Source organism: Dipodomys spectabilis, unplaced genomic scaffold (genome assembly GCF_019054845.1).
Source record: "Dipodomys spectabilis isolate Male_0828 unplaced genomic scaffold, ASM1905484v1 ptg000302l, whole genome shotgun sequence".
Lineage (NCBI taxonomy): Eukaryota > Metazoa > Chordata > Mammalia > Rodentia > Heteromyidae > Dipodomys > Dipodomys spectabilis.
The window spans coordinates 1,775,696-1,793,607 of NW_024870979.1; the positions used below are offsets into that span (position 1 = coordinate 1,775,696).

At 41.4% G+C, this 17,912-nt stretch overlaps 1 pseudogene; it reads right to left on the reverse strand.

Moving 5' to 3' along the window:
• The window catches only part of LOC122127557, a 52,176-nt pseudogene that overhangs the window by 20,000 nt on the left and 14,264 nt on the right, over positions 1-17,912 (reverse strand).

Consider the following 17,912-nt stretch of genomic DNA (forward strand, 5'->3'; position numbering starts at 1 on the left):
AGAATGTGTCTGCCAGGGTAGGATGGAATGCCAGAGTATCCGTTACATGAAGTAGATTGACACATGCCTTCATGTTTTCTGTATCCCTTCTCCATTCCTTTCTGCTTGCTCTGTCAACGGTTACAGAGAAAAGAGCCATGGACTCTCCAGTTACAACTCTCAAATTCTCAATCTTCTAGTCCCTCCTTTCATTTCTATCAGATTTTTCTTCATGGGTTTCATTGTCTGTTGTTAAATGAGCATCTGTTTAGGTTATTTATGAGTCCTTGTACAAGTTGCTTTTCTTGTTACTTAATATATTATCTCCAGTAACAATTGTTGTTTAGTGCAGCTACTCAGTTTTGATAGTTATTTGCATGTAGTAATTTTCCATTAAAAAATTGAACTATACATTTAAAATGTCTCTCTTAAATATTTAGATAACCATTGCTTTCAAACTGTTTTCCTCCTCCTCCTCCTCCTCCTCCTCCTCCTCCTCCTCTTCTTCCTCCTCCTCTTCCTCCTCCTCCTCCTCTTCTTCCTCTTCTTCCCCTTCTTCCCCTCCTTCCCCTCCTTCCCCTCCTTCCCCTCCTTCCCCTCCTTCCCCTCCTTCTTCTCCTTCTTCCCCTCCTTCTTCTCCTTCTCCTTCTTCTCCTTCTCCTTCTCCTCCTCCTCCTCCTCCTCCTTCTTCTTCCTCTGACATCCAACTTTATTCTTTTCATTTTTAATTGTGTGTGTCACACCTACCTTTTCTTCTTGATCAGTTGTACCAATGATTTGCAAACCTTAGTAGACTTTTTGTGGGGGAGGGCAGTACTGAGTTTTGGACTAAAGGCCTTTGACCTGCTAGGCATGTGTTCTACCATTTGAATGTGCATCTAGCCTTTTCTGCTTTAATTTTCAAAGAAGAGCTCACTCTTGGGGCCTGAGTAGACCTATGATGGTGATCCTTCTATCTATTCCTTTGGGGTAGCTGTTCTTCCGGATGCATACCATGCACCAACATGCCAGGCTTGTTGGTTGAGATGTCCCAGTAGCACTTTTCCTGTTCTGGTCTTGAAGCATGATTCCCCTGATCTTTGACTCTTGAGTATCTAGAATTATCAATGTACACTTAACATGTCAACCATTACCAGATGAAAATAGGATAAAGTTTCCTTAAGGAGATTTTTCTTCTCATAGTATTGGTTTTGTAATCTGTTTTGTATTTCATAACTTTATGTGTCTTTTGGCCTTCCTCAATGGTTCTTAATTAAAATATTTAGCTTATTGTTTATCTTTATTAATACATAAAGATAATATTTATCTTCATGCCTATAGAAGCTGCATTTGCAGATTTGATATAGAAGTCTTATTTTTATCACTTATCGAAAATAATCTATAAATTCTAAATTATGTTTACAGAAGCCTATGAATATTTGAATAGTTTAAAGTGCTTAATACATGGCATTTTATTTCTTATTTTAATTAACAGTAATCAGAAAATATTGTGTGCATGACCCTGACTTACTATAAACACAAGGACTATAAAACATGTGTATACTCATACTATATTTTGTTAAGTGAATGTAAAGAAAAGAAAAATCTAAACATTTATTCACCAAAATATTGGTAGTTGTATACAATATGCTAGGGAATCCAAAGCATATTTTCTTTGGATTTTTCTGGATCTTCTGAATTAGAAAGATGGATATGCATTTTTGTTAGAAACACAAATACTTGGGATCAATAAAAGAGTTCAGATGAATGTACACTCCCTGCATATCGTTACTGCTTTCTAACCCTCTGCAGATTTTTAAATGTAGGATTTGCACATTGAAAGATCAAAAAATAAGATAAAAAATAAAAAATTCCCTTTATGTAGATGTTATGGTTAATATATAGTAATTTATTTTACATTTAATGGGTATGTTTGAAAAGCTCTATGACTTCTTTAATTATGGGTACCTTAAGCATTTTCTGAATTTTATTTTCATTGATTTTATTCTTTTTTCTGTTATTTTGCATTTGAATGCCCCACGCTATTATTTTGTATTGAAACTTTATTTGATCCACAATCTCAGTGTATTTCTAATGGAGAGATGAGATTAGACCTACCATGTCTTATTCTGTTGAAGGTTTAGTTTATCCCTTGAAATTTTTCTGAATTGGTTCTAGATGATTATATTCTGGGAAGAGGGTGGCTTTCATTCTTAATCTGTGTATTCTTTCTCTTTATTCTTAAGATATAGAATCTAGCATATTATAGGGACGTATACCGTATTCCAGTAATGGGTGAGTTGTAAAGGATAGTCTATTGACATAAATTAGTTGCACATATTAGAGAGGCTCACTGTGATACTTCACGTGTGAACATAGCATGCATCTACCAAACCCCCGATGCCCTTTTCCCATGTGGGGAGGGGGCCAGCAGTGCAGTGGGAGGAGGCTGGCAGTTGACAGGTTGAGAGTTTACCACCTGCCAGTTCTCTCTGACTTAAATTCCTTCATGCTCAGCATGGTATTTTTGCTTATCTCCATGTTGCTCATCTCTTGTACCCTCCTTCTTTCGGCCATTGCTTAGTGCATGGCAGTGATGGGAGATGTGTTTGTTGATGAATGAAAGAATGAATGGCCTATTGTCTTTGTGAAGTATAGGTTTAAACTACATGAACCTCTCTCCTCCTCTCTTACTTGAAGGGTGGAGGGACTTCCAAGAAACGGAAAAAAAAGTCCAGGAAATGAATCCGTTGCTACTGGGCATTGCCACCAGGAAATCAGAACGGTGTGATCACTCCTCCCGTTGTCTACTTCCACCTCTTCTGCGGCCTCTTCTCCACTCGTGCCAGTCAAGTAGAAAGAATCCCTTTAACTTGAGGTCACACGGGTGAGCCAGAGTCTGACCTCTCTGCTTCCTTCACGTAATGTACATTGGAAATAATGCCAGCTATTCACAGCTCTTCCTCTTTCCTTCCAACAGCACAGCAGATCTTGCCACTCTGAGCAGGGAGCCCAAGGAGCCAATCTGGTTCTTCTGGTTTAACTTGAGGGTACACAGTCACAGGCCCATGAGCTTCTTGTTTTCTGAGCTTTGCTTTAGGCCCACTTCCACAGACAAAATATTTTTTGTGTGTGAATCAATACAAGACCCTAGAATTTTCCCTGCATTAATAATTCCTTGCTGTCTGAATTTGACAGTGTGCTGACAAAGACCATTTTTGTGTTTCAGTAGCATTCGCCTCAGGCAGATTGATACTGGGTGCACATGACCTCCATTCTGCTCCGGTTGAGCGACGCATGGGTAGAATGGAGAAGTATTGTGCTTTGTCTCCGTGGTCCTTTCACTTGGTGAATCTGGACTCTTCTGTTTTCAGGTCAGATTTCAAATATGGGTTTTCACATTTGGAAGACTTTTATTGTGAGTAATGATTTCCTCTGCTATCTTTCATCTCCCCACCATAGGGATCTCTGCACGAGCACTCTGAAGATTGACTCCAGAGTTCTCAGGTCCATGCCCAAGAGACAAATGGTTTTACAGCATTCAACCAGTAAATTTCGCTGAGGGGGAGGGGCGCAAGGCGATCTGGTCAATACAAGCTCCTTAGTAGGCAGGGACTGAGTTCTAATATGCTTATAGTCTGTCTTGGTTTGAGTTTCACTTTTCTCCAAAACAGTTTTGTTTTCCTAGGAAAAATAATTCAATCTCATGTAAAATTTTGGAAGGGCTAGAAAAATATAACGAGGGGTAGAAAAAAAGAAAATCTTGTAATTTCTAGTACTGGAGGGCAAATGTTAATATTTTGGTATATGTTCTTCTAGATTTTTTTTTCTTGTTCTTAGCATTCATTCCCTGAAACACAATGTGTATATAAGTGGATATATACACATACACTCTCTTACAAATACACACACATATATATATATATATCCATAGACTCATTGCATCTGCAAACCAATGTGATATTTATACTTATAACATTTATAATATTTATATAATATTTATATAATATTTATACTTTTCTTTGGGGGAAATGGCTAAGAATTGAATGCAGGTCCTCACTACACCAAGTGTATACACTCCCACTGAACTGGGCCATAATATCTGTAGATTTTAGTACCTTTTTTCATTGCTAAAAGAAAAAGCCATAGCCTAACGTATCAATTAAAAATGGTACAATGAAAACAAACAAATTAGATACATGACTCAAAAAGCCAGAGAAAAGTTCAAGTGGATGTAATTAATAAAGATTAAAAACATAAATTTTGAGTTAGATTACAGAAAGCAGAATCCATGACTTGTACCTATTACTCAATCCTTTTATATCTGTATAGGGGGAGACGGGCCATGGCACAGAGGGAGAGGACAGGATGAGGTGACATCTCACAAGTGGGCCTGTGCGGGGCAGGAAGCGTGTGAGTCTAAGCTGCAGTTCCTAATGAGGAATGATGTTGTTCATCACAACAGATAATGCACTGAGGAAGTGTGGAATACATACAAAATAGAGTATTACCTGGCTCTAAAGAAGAAGAAATCCTACCATTTGCAGGAAAGTGTAGAGGGTGGAGATCATCATGTAACGTGAAATAAACATTCAGAATTAAAAATACTCCATGTTTTCTCTCCTAGAATCTAGACCTGAGAATAGAAACAAAACAGAGCAAAAATAAGGACATGAATATTGAATTGATGCAACTTGGGAAGGGACAAGCCAGAGTGGGAGGGTAACCAGAAAGGGAAGAAGAGGCCAATGTAACTGATGTACATTATATACAGGTGTGGAAGCAAGCAACAGAACACACGAACCGCAGAAAAGCTGGGAACGAATAAGAAAAGAAGAACATGAGACATAACGTACTTTTACATATACATGGAAATATCACAATAAGCCCTCCTCTATACTGAAAATAAGTAAGCAAATAAATACAGTTAGCACATCAAAAATGAGAGACAAATTTAAAATGAATTTTCTTAGATAAGAATTTTTTTAAGCCGGGCACTGGTGGCTCACACCTGTAACCCTAGCTACTCAGGAGACTGAGAACTGAGGATCACAGTTCAAAGCCAGCCGGGGCAGGAAAGTCCATGAGATTCTTGTCTCCAATAAACCACTCAGAAAACCGGAAGTGGTGCTGTGGCTTAAGTGATAGAGCACTTGCCTGAGGGACAGTGCCCAGGCCCACAAGGGGGCAGGGGGGGGGGCGGTGTGCGGGGAAGGAATAAGGAAATCATGGAAGGACTGAAGAGAAAGCAACTAATAATGTCAGGGTACTTAAGACCACCTAGGAAAATGAGCTCATGTATTTTTGCTCCGTAGCTTTTTTAAAAGTTTGCTTGAGGACTATTTGAATATGGAGAAAAACAGTAATAAATGTGAAAAAAAATACCCAGGGACCAGGAATATTTTTTCCTGAGAAATCTAGATGAGGCCAATGGGTGTCCTGACTTCAGTGGGGACAAAGGTAGATAATTCCTCACCGCCCCAGGGACACATTGGGTGACGTGTGTCAATCAACATCGCCTGCTCCATGCTGGGCCAGTGGACCTGAGTGGATTGTCCCCACTGCAGGGGACAAGGGGCCTCCCTTGGTGGCCTCACCTGCCACCCTGTGTCACACCTGAGAACAAAGGATTCTATCTGGGATCCTGCAGGGGGCCTGGCAAAGGTCAAGTTCAATGAGGAGCTGAGGGTGGAAGTTCACTTCCTGTTCCATCCTGGAAGGCCCTGGATACGGGGTGGACATACCGTCTGGATTCTCAGCCCCAAGCACCAACATGTTGCCCTGAAGCAGAAATGGGCATTACAGACGGGCAGTTTAGCTATTATAGCCACCCAAATCTGTTTTCCTCACATAGTAGGCCTACAGAATATCAAGGAAAGATCCTGACATCTATCTTTACACCGAACAACTCTTAAGAAAAACCTTAACAGATTTGTATCCCAATTAGTATTTCTCTAAAACAAAACAAACAAAATTTTTTTTTCACAGGACTGCCACTCTTAAATGCCAAATTTAAATCCAGGGCATATTTTTTTTTTTTTAAGAACTGAACTGGCAGGTCTTTAAAGAGGTCTTGTCAAAACAGAAACCATCCAGAACCAAAAACATAAATAAATTTTAAAAAATGGAAAAATCCTCCTGCCTATCCTTTCTGGCTGTGCCTGTGGTGTAGACACTGGAGGACCTTCTGTGTCTCCCTCTTCTCTGCTTCCTCTAAGCTGAGGGGCTTTTTGAAGATTATAAATCTTCAAAGGAGGAATTGTTGTGGCATAAAATGCTGGGTGAAAGTTTGCAGAGGTGACTGGTATTAGGAAGGAAAATGTAATTATCTAGTGGACAGACTGTCTTCTGTAGACTATCTAAATGAAATGGGCTATTTTTTGTTCTCCAACACAGTGGGGAGAGAGGAAGAGTACTTGGGTTGGGGGATACTTTTGGAGAGAGAGAAGGAGAGAGGTGCAGAGAGATAGAGACAGGAGAGATGAACGTTGAAAGGGAACCCCGGCATGCCTGGGGTACACTCACCTGTGAAGGAAAGAAGAGAACGTATTCCTTACTTTGCACGGTGTCAGTCAGCTTTCTGGCACTGTAACAAAATACTTGAGATTCTCAAGTTACAAGAGGGAACATTTCATGTTGACTTAGGTTTTGGAGGTTTCAGTCCACGTCTGGTCGGTGCCATTGTGTTGGGCCTGTGAGTCCCAGTGCATCATGAGAGAGGAAGCCATCATGGCTGGGAATGACACAGAAGCAGGAAGGGCCAGAGGTTCCCATAGTCCCTTCAAGGGCACACCCCAGTGACCTAAGACCTCCTGCCAGGCCCAGCTTCAAAAAGTTCTACCACCTCTCAGTCAGGCCCTAGGCTGGGGTCTAAGATTTGAACACTCAGACCTTTTAACACATCTACTTGTCCAAATCATAGTCCATACCCCGTGTGTTTGTTGACTGACCCACAGAGAAGATCTTCTGCAGAAACTGGCGGTCACTGTGTAAGGTCAAAGACATCGCTTACAGAACAGCACACCCTCCTGTACCACCGCTCACTTGTATCAGCCCAGAAGTCTTAGCTCTGGGGTAGAATAGTTGTCCTTTGGGAGAGAAATCAGAGACCAAGTGAAAAAGATTTGTAGTGTGGAAAGGTGAGAAAATGTCTCTTCCAGCTTTTGATAACTTACTTTGGGGCCACGCTCTCCTTTTTAGAGCAAAAGCATAAAATGAGAAGCTGAGATTCTTAATCCATCACTCGCTTTCTCTCCAACCACAGCATCTCTATAAAGGAGAGAAGAAGGGAAGGATGGACACAGCTCAGTCATGGAAGGGACGGGATTGAAGGGCAGGGTCAGAGTTCCCAGACACCGTGACTCTGTTGGGTCTAGACAAGTGTACTTTCTGGTCATCACGTTGAATTTTGAGCTGCTCCTCAACTTTGTGGATGAAAACCAGGTGAGCCACTGGTACTCTGTTCAGAGAGTTGTTTTTGTTTTTGTTTTTTTCTTGAAAATGAATCATACAGTTACAATTCTCAAGAACCCACAAGTTTACTTTTGTTCTCACTAATTTTTATAAATTATTCCCAAGTCTCCTCTTAGGCGTTAAGGAATTTTATAGGATGTGGTGTCTATTTACATAGCACTAAAAATGCCAATGGCCATGTTTGGTACAGAAGAACCCATGCCAAGGGCTCATTGAAGATTCCTAGTCTGAGCTCCGTGTCTGTGATTTGTCATGAAGATTTTAGCTTCCCTCTCCCTGCTCCTCCCCCCAAAACATCTCCAAAGAGAGAAAAAAATCTCAGCTACAGAAATGGAGGAACGCCAAGCACTTAGCTGATCTCTGTGAGTTGGCAGGCTTGGGAAAGCGTCTTCCAACTGATTTCCAGACACAGCATTAGCAATCAACAAATATTTTCTGAGCATTACACATACACATTAAGCATTTCTTTGAAATAAGATGTTAGAAAAATAGGATGTGCTGTTGAGGCGGTGTGGGACCCTGTTTCTTCCCGTATATACAGTGTGCCTATGTGCATTCTCAGAAAACTGTGAATGCGAAGGGAACCTTGGGAGAAGCTAGCAGAAATCAAGGGACTATACCCTGTGCATGCCGGGAGAGAAGAAAATGCTAAGACTTGATCATGTGTGTGTGTGAGTGTGTGTGCGTGTGCACGCACATGCATGTGTGCATGTGTATGCATGCCTGAGAATGCAAAGAGTTAGAAGGCTGGATGAAAACCAATGTGAATGAATATTGAAAAAGAAAAAAAATACTTAGGAATAAATTAGCCAAGGTGGTAAAAGGCTTAGGAAAGACACTGGAGGAAACATAAATAAATGGGAAAATAACCTCTGCTCATGATTCAAATGAAGCAAAGTGATTCTGCTGACTTAGTGCACTCCCACTAAAATTTTAATGTCATTTTTTAAAAATAGGAATCACTATATTTGGAACGTAACAGGAAAGTCCCTCAAAACTGACAATGCAATTTTGAGTATAAAGAATAAATCTGGAGGCATTACGTAACTGTTCTGATTTCAAAGTATACTAAAAAGTTATAGTTATCAAAATGGTATGGCACTGGAAGAGTCCCTTAGACCTATTGAGAAAACAAAGAACTCCAAGGTTTGAATAAAGTTTGACCTATGCACAAACAATCAGCCAATCTTTGGTAAAATTGTCAAAAAATATACAAGAATGAAAAGACAGACTCATCCATAAATGGTGTTGGGAAAACTGGATATTCATATGCAAAAGAACAGAATTCGACCCTTATGTTCTACTCTACTCACAGTTAACTTCACTGGAAACTGTAAAACTCCAGGAAGAAAACATAGGGACCTGACTTGCTGATAATTGTTTGGGTATGATCCCAAGACCTAGGTGACACAAGCCATCAAACAGGAAAACCTTCAGCAAAGGAAATGGCTAATGAAAAGGAAAAGCAATCCATACACGGGGAGAACATATTTATAATCTTTAGCTCTGATAATAATTGAATATATAAAATATATGAAGAACTTGGGCCACTCAATAGCAATGGAACAAAATAATTAAAAAAGGGTGGAGGACTGGAATAGAAGTTTTCCTAGGGGAAATGTAGGAATGGCCAAAAGACATGGCCAAGGCAGTACAGAAAGTTTAAACATTTATTTATGCACATGATTAAAATAAGCTCACATGATTATTTTTTCTTGCATGGTTGTATTAGTTTCTCAGGGCCTCCACAATAAGTCATCACACAAGGTAAATGTCAACCTGGGGCGTCTGAGGACAAGAGGACTTCAGTACATCGGAGGCTCATGAAGGCACAGGTGCTTCAGGACAACTCCACTACGGGTACATGATAGCCAGAAAGCTCGTGGAGATCCACCCGGCCGCCCCCTCAGGGACACAATGCTGCAGAAGGTCGAGGCAGCAAAAATGACAAGGCTGGGAAGGGCCTGGTAGTGCCGCTGCTTGAAGCTGCTCTGCTTTCTTCTGGCTTTTCCCTTCGAGACCCCAGACCTGCTCCAACCGCATCTACCCCATGATCAAGCCAGGCCTGGGCACTGATGAGTCTGAAGTGGCCGCAAGGAACCCAGTCCTGCGGTTCCCCATGAGATCCCCTGCCTGAGGGCGTAGATTAGGAATTCCCACTGGGAAGGAAGCCAGCACCCTCCTCTGTATCTCTGGAGTGTGTCCCCAAGGGGCCTGGACTGCCCTGTCCCACCATGGCTTCCTCTGCTGATGCTTCTCTTCTCTCCTGACCTCTGTAAGGCAGGAAACCAGGGATCCAAGTCCTAACTGCCCGCCCGCCCTGCCAGCAGGGTTGAGTGTTGTGTATTGTGTGGTGTGTGTGTGTGTGTGTGTGTGTGTGTGTGTGTGTGTTCTGTAATTGAAAGCGTGCAAAAATAAAAAAATACATAAAGGCTCACCATCACCAATCAGGCCATGTTACCAAAACCAAGCAATGTTACCTCACCCCTGTCAGGATGGTTGTTACCAAAAACTAGACAGAACAGGCATTGTCACAGTGTGGAAAAACGCCGTGTGAGTGCATGTAAGTTTGTAAAGTCATTGTAAAGTTCTTCAAAATGTTAAAACTAGAAACCAGGTGCCAGTGGCTTATGCTTGTAATCCTAGCGAATCAGGAAGCTGAGATCTGAGGCTCATAGTTGAAGCCAGCCCAGATAGAAAAATCTGTGAGGCTCTTATTGTCAATTAACCAGCAAATATGCTAGAAGTGGAATGGTGGCTTAAATGGTAGAGCTCCAGTCATGAGAGAAAAAGCCAAGAGGCTTGAACTTCCTGAGTTCAAGCCCTAATACCAGCACAAGCACAAAAACAGTATTAACACTGAAACGTCCATATGACCCAGCAATTCCAGTTTGGGGTATTTATTTGGAGGAAATGAAATCAGTGTCTTGAAGAGACAGTTGTGCCCGAGTTCACTGCAACAGTCTTCGTACTAGACAAGATATGGACGGAACCTAAGAGCCCATTGATGGACAGATGAGGGAAGAAACTGCAGGATATTATGTTAACAATAGGTGATTATATTATATGAACAATAGGATATTATCCAGCCCTAAGACAGAAGGAAATCCTGCCATTTGCAACAATATAGATCCACTGGGGACCAACCATTTAGGCTAAGTGAAATATGCCAGACACACAAAGACCAATACTCTCTGATGTCACTAATGAGAGGAATCTGAAAATGTGGAACTTACAGATTCAGATGACAGTAGTTATTGTCAGAGATGAAGTCACTGAGGGGAGGGGGTGGGGCTAGGAGATGGTGAGATGCTGGCCATGGAACAAACACAATCTTTTGGTCATAAAATGAATAAATCCTGGGGTCTACTTTACAGGTAGAGCTGAATGTATATCATATATTTGAAATTTGCTGTGTGATCTTAAATGTTCTTAACACACAACAGTTAACTATGTTTGCTGATGGGTGTGTTAGCACAATTTGCTAATCATTTCACAATTTGTTTACATACATGGAAACCTACATGCAGCTTTTATTAATCAGTTATATTTCAATAAAGCTAGAAAACCAGCCATGTGAGTGGTTAACCTTTATATGTTTCTTGGAAATGCTCCATTTTATCTGCCTGCTATATAAAGTATTTAGGTGTTTGGAAAGGAATGGAAACACCCACTCTGCCAATAGAAACCTTTGAGCAAATCTGTCTTCCTTGTGCCTTGAGTCTAGGTGCTTACTGTTGCTGATCAGCCTTGTTTAAGAGGAGGTGGGTCTAGTTCACTGCCATTTAAAACACAGGGGGGAGTTCTTGTTTTGCAGTTCAGCCTCAGACATTATTAGCTGTGGAAATCAGATTGCTGTCATGTTGGATCGACACATTTTGATGTTGGCATATTTCATTCCAGCCAGTATAATCTTTCTTTTTTTGACTAGTACAAGGGCATGAACAGGGCCTCAAGCTCTGGCTTCGCTTTTTTTTTTCTTGAGGCTAGTGGTCTACCACTTGAACTATAGCTCCACTTTGGGCTTTTTGCTGGTTAATTGGAGATGAGTCTTATGAACTTTCTTGCCTGGCTTTGAACCACTGTCCTCAGATCTCAGCTTCTTGAGTAGCTAGGATGTTGGGCATAAGCCACCAGTGCCCAGCTCATCCTTTGCATTTTAAACAAGTCATTTAGAGGGTGATTTCTCCTGGTTTGTGTTATAAGGAATACGAGATTGCATGCGGTCTTTTGGAAACCTAAGCAGCATATTAATCATTTTGGAGTCAGAAAGATAATCAAGTGGACCTCAAGTACATTGCAAGTTAAAAAAAGAAAAGAAAAGAAAAAGGCCAAACTGGTTTTTTAACCCTTCTCTTCTAAGAGGCTGTGTAAGCCTGGGGGGGGGGCGGGGGGGGGGGGGCAAGACGCTGCTGGGAAACCACCAGGAGGTTCTTTTTTGCAGAGCGAGGTCACACCCAGTGGCCAGACAAGCTCATAACAGGAGCCTGCTCTACTGGGAGGCTGTGAACAGCAGCAGGGCTCACTTCCTCCCATGCAGGCCACAGGCCAATCTGGTGAAGAGCCAGAGCACCATGCTCCCTTCCTTTGTTCAGAAGTGTGGTGCCCAGGTGAGAACCCAGTTGATAACATCCACAATAGCAGCATTCACAGCCCTTGACTTCTCCCCTGTCTGTTGTTAGGAGCAGGGAGATGATGAGATGGATTTTCACCCTGCCTTAGATTCTCCTTTTCCTCCATTGGTGGAGAATTTAAACATATGGAGCATCAACTTTCCTTTTTCTTTTTTTTTTTTAATGAAGGGAACAATCTGGGTGAATGTTAAAACAGAAGGGCAAATAAGTGTGTGTGTGTGTGTGTGTGTGTGTGTGTGTGTGTGCGCGCGCGTGCACGCACGCATGCGTGTGTGTACAGGTACTGGTAGTGGGGCTTGAACTCAAGGTCTCAGCACTGTCCTTGAGCTTTTTCACCCATGGCTAATGCTGTACCACTTGAGTCACAGCTCAATTTTGGCTTTTTTTTCTGGTTAATCAGAAATGAGAGTCTCATAGACTTTCCCACGCTGGCTTTGAACTGCAATCCTCCATCTCAACCTCCTGAGTAGCGAGGATTACAGGTGTGGGCACCAGCTCCTGGCTTAGTAGTACCTTTTAAAGACCAAAATTTCTCTCTCTGCTCTCTCTCTGCTCTTTTCTAGCTCTCTCTGCTCTTCTCTAGCTCTTCTCTTTGCTAGCTATTTGCTCTCTCTGCTCTTTTCTAGCTCTTTTCTTTCTCTTTCCTCTCTTTCCCAGCTCTCGCTCCTTCCCAGGCCTTTCCCAGCCACGTGGAGTGCCAGCCTTGCCTGGTCCCAGCAGTTCTACTGAATAAACCTACCCCTTACCTGAATACCGCGTGTGTGGTGCTGTTCTTACTCGGCTACCTCTTTTTAAAAAACCTAACATTCTAATATATACAATAAAGACCAAAATTTAACTTGTTTTTATGGATTTTCCTTTAGTGTCATGATGCCTTGTTTAGAATTAGGAAGATTTTTCTAGAACCTGTGTGATTTTACACTTTAATCGGTTAAACTTCCGTGCCGTTCTTTCAGATATCTCAAGTGTGTTTTTGGCCACGGTGCAAGATATGGGATGAGAGTCATTTATTTCCATAACAGTCCCCATTTGTTCTAGCATTGACATCTGATGGAAAGTCTCTACTTGTATTGAAATGTCCATTTCCAGAATTTCTTCTGTTTCATTATTCTATATGGTTCTCCTTACACCAGCCCCATGCTGTCTTGCTCTGTGTAACTTTACATAGTAAGTCCAGAACTCAGTAAGTCCTTGTTTAATAAAAATCCTCTAGCTTTGTTCTTTTTCAAAATTGTTTGGGCTATATTGTAGGTTGTATCTTGCATGCATTTTAGAGTAGCTTGCTATTTTTTCTAAAAGAATCAGATAGGATTTTTTTTTTCTTTCGGTCATGGGGCTTGAACTCTGGGCCTGGGAGCTGTCCCTCAGCTCTTCAGCTCAAGGCTAGTGCTCTACCACTAGAGCCACAGCACCACTTCCGGTTTTCTGAGTAGTTTATTGGAGATAAGAGTCTCATAGACTTTTCCTGCCCGGGCTGGTTTTGAACTGTGATCCCTAGATCTCAGCCTCCTGAGTAGCTAGGATTATAGGCATGAGCCACTGGCACCCAGCAGAATTGGATAGGATTTTAATCCTGAGTGTGTTGAATCTTAATCATTTTGAGAAAATGCTTATTTTAATGATATTGAGCTAGGTGTCAGGGGCTCAGGCCCAAGATCCTAGCTATCAGGAGGCTGTGATCTGATGATCACAGTTCAAAGCCCAGGCAAAAATAAATGTCTGTAACACTGATATCTCCAATTAACTACAAGAAAAGCTAAAAATAGAGCTGTGACTCAAGTGGTAGAGCCCTAGCCTTGAACACAAAAACTCAGAGACAGTGCTCGGGTACTGAGTTCAAGCCCCAGGACCGGCTAAAAAGAAAACCAAAAGAAAAAGAATGATTTGGAGTCTTCTAATTCATGAACATGATGTTTATATCACTCTGTTTGTATCTTTCCTTTCCTTTAGAAGTGTGTCCTAGTTTTCAGTATTTAGACCATACACATCATATGTTAAATTCATTTCTAAGTACATTTTTGCACGTTACCCCGAATGTTACTGTTTTTGAATTTCAATTTGAATAGTTCATGACAGGCGTAGTAATTACGTATTGACCACACAGAGGCGGGGGAACATAGCATCTTTTCCTTACCTGTAGTAGGGTTCATGGCTGTCACCTCACAACAAATGACAGATCAACCAGAGAGAAAATAGCTGATTTATTTTTACCAGAGTTCTATATGACAGGAGAGCCCTCAGAAATGGAAGATGGAAAGAAAACTATGCTGCAGTGATGGATGGACGGTCGCGGAGGAGTAGAATTGAACACAGAGAAGGCATCACCTGATGGTAATGAGCCAAGAGTTCCTGTTGGGCTCTGTGTGAACTGACCTCCTTCCCTCCACCCTGGAGTGAATGTCTCTGGGCCTCCTCATGAGGGAAGGATGTCAGAAATTCTGTTATGATCCTGCTCTAGGAAGAAAGAAGATCTGAGATGGGGGGGGGGGAAGAAAGGGAGGGAGAGAGAGAAGATCAAAGAGACATTCCTGCTTCTTTCACATTCTGTTTCCTTCAGCTTCATATACTCAGTGGGTCACCGTGCCATACTTTGATTGGCATTTCTTGTAACCAATCATCCTGCTCTTCTCACCTTGCTGGGCTGGGGTTACAGCTCCATGGCAGAGGTTTGCCTGTTCAAGGCCTTGGTTTTCAACCCATAAAAACAAATGGAATAACTCATGACTCTATTCAATTTACATATCAATGTTTACAACTCTATTTGTTGACTCCTTAGACTCTGGGACCTAGATACTTGTGTCTTTAGTAAATATAATTCTTGCTTTCTAATTGTGTGTCCTTTCTTTCTCTTATGTATGTATCATAGTATCATATTGCTGGTTCACAGGGCTGGGTGGTAGTGTGAGTCATGACGGCAGGTATATTTCTTTGCCTTTCCTCCATTCTTTTCAAAGAACATACATTTCTCTGACATGGCCAGAGGTTTTCATGTATCCGGATGAAGAAGGCTTTCCTACTGTTAGTGCACAGGGAATTTTTATTAGGAATTGATGTTGAATTTTACAAAATACAGTCTCTGTGCCTATTGAATTACTGACGTGATTCTTAAAAAAAATCTTCCTTGGGGCTGGGAAGGTGGCTCAGTGGTAGAGCGCTTGCCTAGTATGCATGAGGCTCTGGGTTTGATTCCTCAGCACCACATAAGCAAAAAAAAAAAAAGCCAGAAGTGGCGCTGTGGCTCAGCGCTAGCCTTGAGCTGAAGAGCTGAGGGACAGCGCCCAGGCCCAGAGTTCAGGCCCCACGACCGGATCCAAAAAAAATTTAAAAAAAAAAATCTTCTTTTTCTTTATTGATGTGCCAAATTATACTGATTGATTCTCAATTAATGGCTAACCTTGTTACTGAATAGTGAATTTGCCTTAGAGAAACCATACCTCATCATGGTATAATAATAAATATTCTTTTTATATATTACTGGATTCTGTTTTAATGTTGTGTTGATGATGAAGGATTTTTATCTATAACTTTTCTTTTTTTGACAGGTCTGTGTTAGCTTTGTATCAAAGTCATGCTAGATGCATAAAGAGCTATGTAATATTGATTCTCTATTTTTTGAACTACTTTTTGTTGAAAGATTTGCATTGTTCATTTCTCAAATGTTTCATACAATTTGACATTAAACCAATTGGGCTGGGATTTTCTTTGGAAAAAGATTCTGATTGTAAATTCAATTTAGAATTCAATAAATATAGGACAATCCATAACACTTGTATTTCTTATACAATATTCTTTCTTTTGGGGGGGGGGGGTCTGGTTGTGGGGCCTGAACTCTGGGCCTGGGCGCTGTCCCTCAGCTCTTCAGCTCAAGGCTAGCACTCTACCACTTGAGCCACAGCGCCACTTCCGGCTTTTTTCTATTTGTTTATGTGGTGCTGGGGAATCGAACCCAGGGCCTCAGGCATGCAAGGCAAGCTCTCTACCACTGAGCTACCTTCCTAGCCCTCTTATACAATATTCTTATGATGTATTTCTTTTTTATTATTTCTAAGAGCCTAATAGTTATTTTTTATTTTTTTTATTATCTTTAAGCAAAGGGGCGACACTGACCAAGATATATTGTATTCATAAACTGCTTTGTTAAATGGCAACTCCTTTGTACATTTACAATGTGTTTCCTATGTGATGATTCCTTCACTTAAGTTTCACAACTTGCTAACATAGTGCTTGTCATAGTACATGAGTTTTATTTAATCTTTTCTAGTTTTTGTGGTAGTATTGGGATTGAACTCAAGACCTTGTGCTTGCTAGACTCGTTTTCTACTATTTGAGCCCTCCCTCCCTCCTGCTACTTAGTGGTTATGTTACTTAGTGGTTATGTCCTCTGCCCAGGCTACACTTAAACCACAATCCTCCAGATCTCAGCCTCCTGAGTAGCTAGAATTACAGTTGGGTGTGAGCAGATAGTAATGTTCAGCATGATATTTGCTTTTATGGATTTTTAATGTCTGAGAAACGTTTGGTTATGTTTCCTTTTTAATTCCTGATTTGGTTATGTTATCTTTTGTTTCCCTTCCTCCCTCCTTCCTTCCTTTTTTCTTCTCCTTTGTTCCTTCCTTTTCTCTTTCTTTCTGAAAAATGTAGCTAGTGGCTTGTCAATTTTATTCTACTTCATTTATTTTGTTTCTAATCTTGTATTTTCTTTACTATTTCTCACTGTTGTTTTTTTTGTTTGTTTGCTTGCTTGCCAGTCCTAGGGCTTGAACTCAGGGCCTGGGCACTGTCCTTGAGCTTCTTTTGCTCAAGGCTAGCGCTCTACCACTTGAGCCACAGTGCCACTTCCAGCTTTTTTGGTGTATGTGGTACTGAGGAATCAAGTCCAGGGTTTCATGCATGCTAGTCAAGCCCTCTACCCCTAAGCCACATTCCCAGGCCTCTTTACTATTTCTCTTTTGGGTTTAATTCATGCTATTTTTTTCTGGCTTCTTAAGATAGAAATGTAGATTTCTGATTTTTATGTCTTCTGACTTTGCACTGTAAGTACTTTGTGCATAGTAGCTCATTCATGCCTCAGAGTTCACAGGGCTGGACAACTGGCTCCTGGATTCAGACCCAGACTCTGAGTCCACTGTGAGTGCCCTGGAACCAACAGTGAGCTGTGAGCACCTTTGAGAGCCAGAGGTCAGGGCCCCAACGGCTCCTCGACCACTTTCTAAATGTACCATGTGGACCACTGTGGTCTTCAGCTCCCATCTCTCTACCTTTCTGTGTATGGGACAGTGTGCAGCCATCCCTCAGTGAGGGAATACCGATCCCTGTATCTGCTAATCCCATCGACGCTCAAGTTCCTTATATAACATGACACAGCAGGACCAGTCATGGTGGCTCATGCCTTAGTCCCAGCTGCTCAGGGATGTGTTCATCGGTGGGCCAGGCCAGCCAGGGGGAAAATTTAGTGAGACCAGCAAGTGAAGTATGGTAGTCCATAGATGTGATCCTAGCTCCACCAAAGGCGTTTGTAGGAAGACTATGATCTAGGCTCTAGGCAATAACACAAAAGCCTATGTGAAAAATAGCTAAAGCAAGTGTTGGGGACTTAGCTCAGTGGAAGAACACTTGCCTAGTAAGTGCAGGGACTTGAGTTTGGTCCTCAACTCTGAAAGAATAAAAAAGCTAAAAAAAAACTATAGTAAATAAAAGAGCAATAATGGTACTTGTGGCATTTCACATGCAAAATAAATATGATAAAAAAAAAAACCTGTGTAAGCCAAGCACCAGTGGCTTATGCCTATAATACTAGTTACTCAGGAGGCTGAGATCTGAGGATTGTGGTTCAAAGCCAGCCCAGGC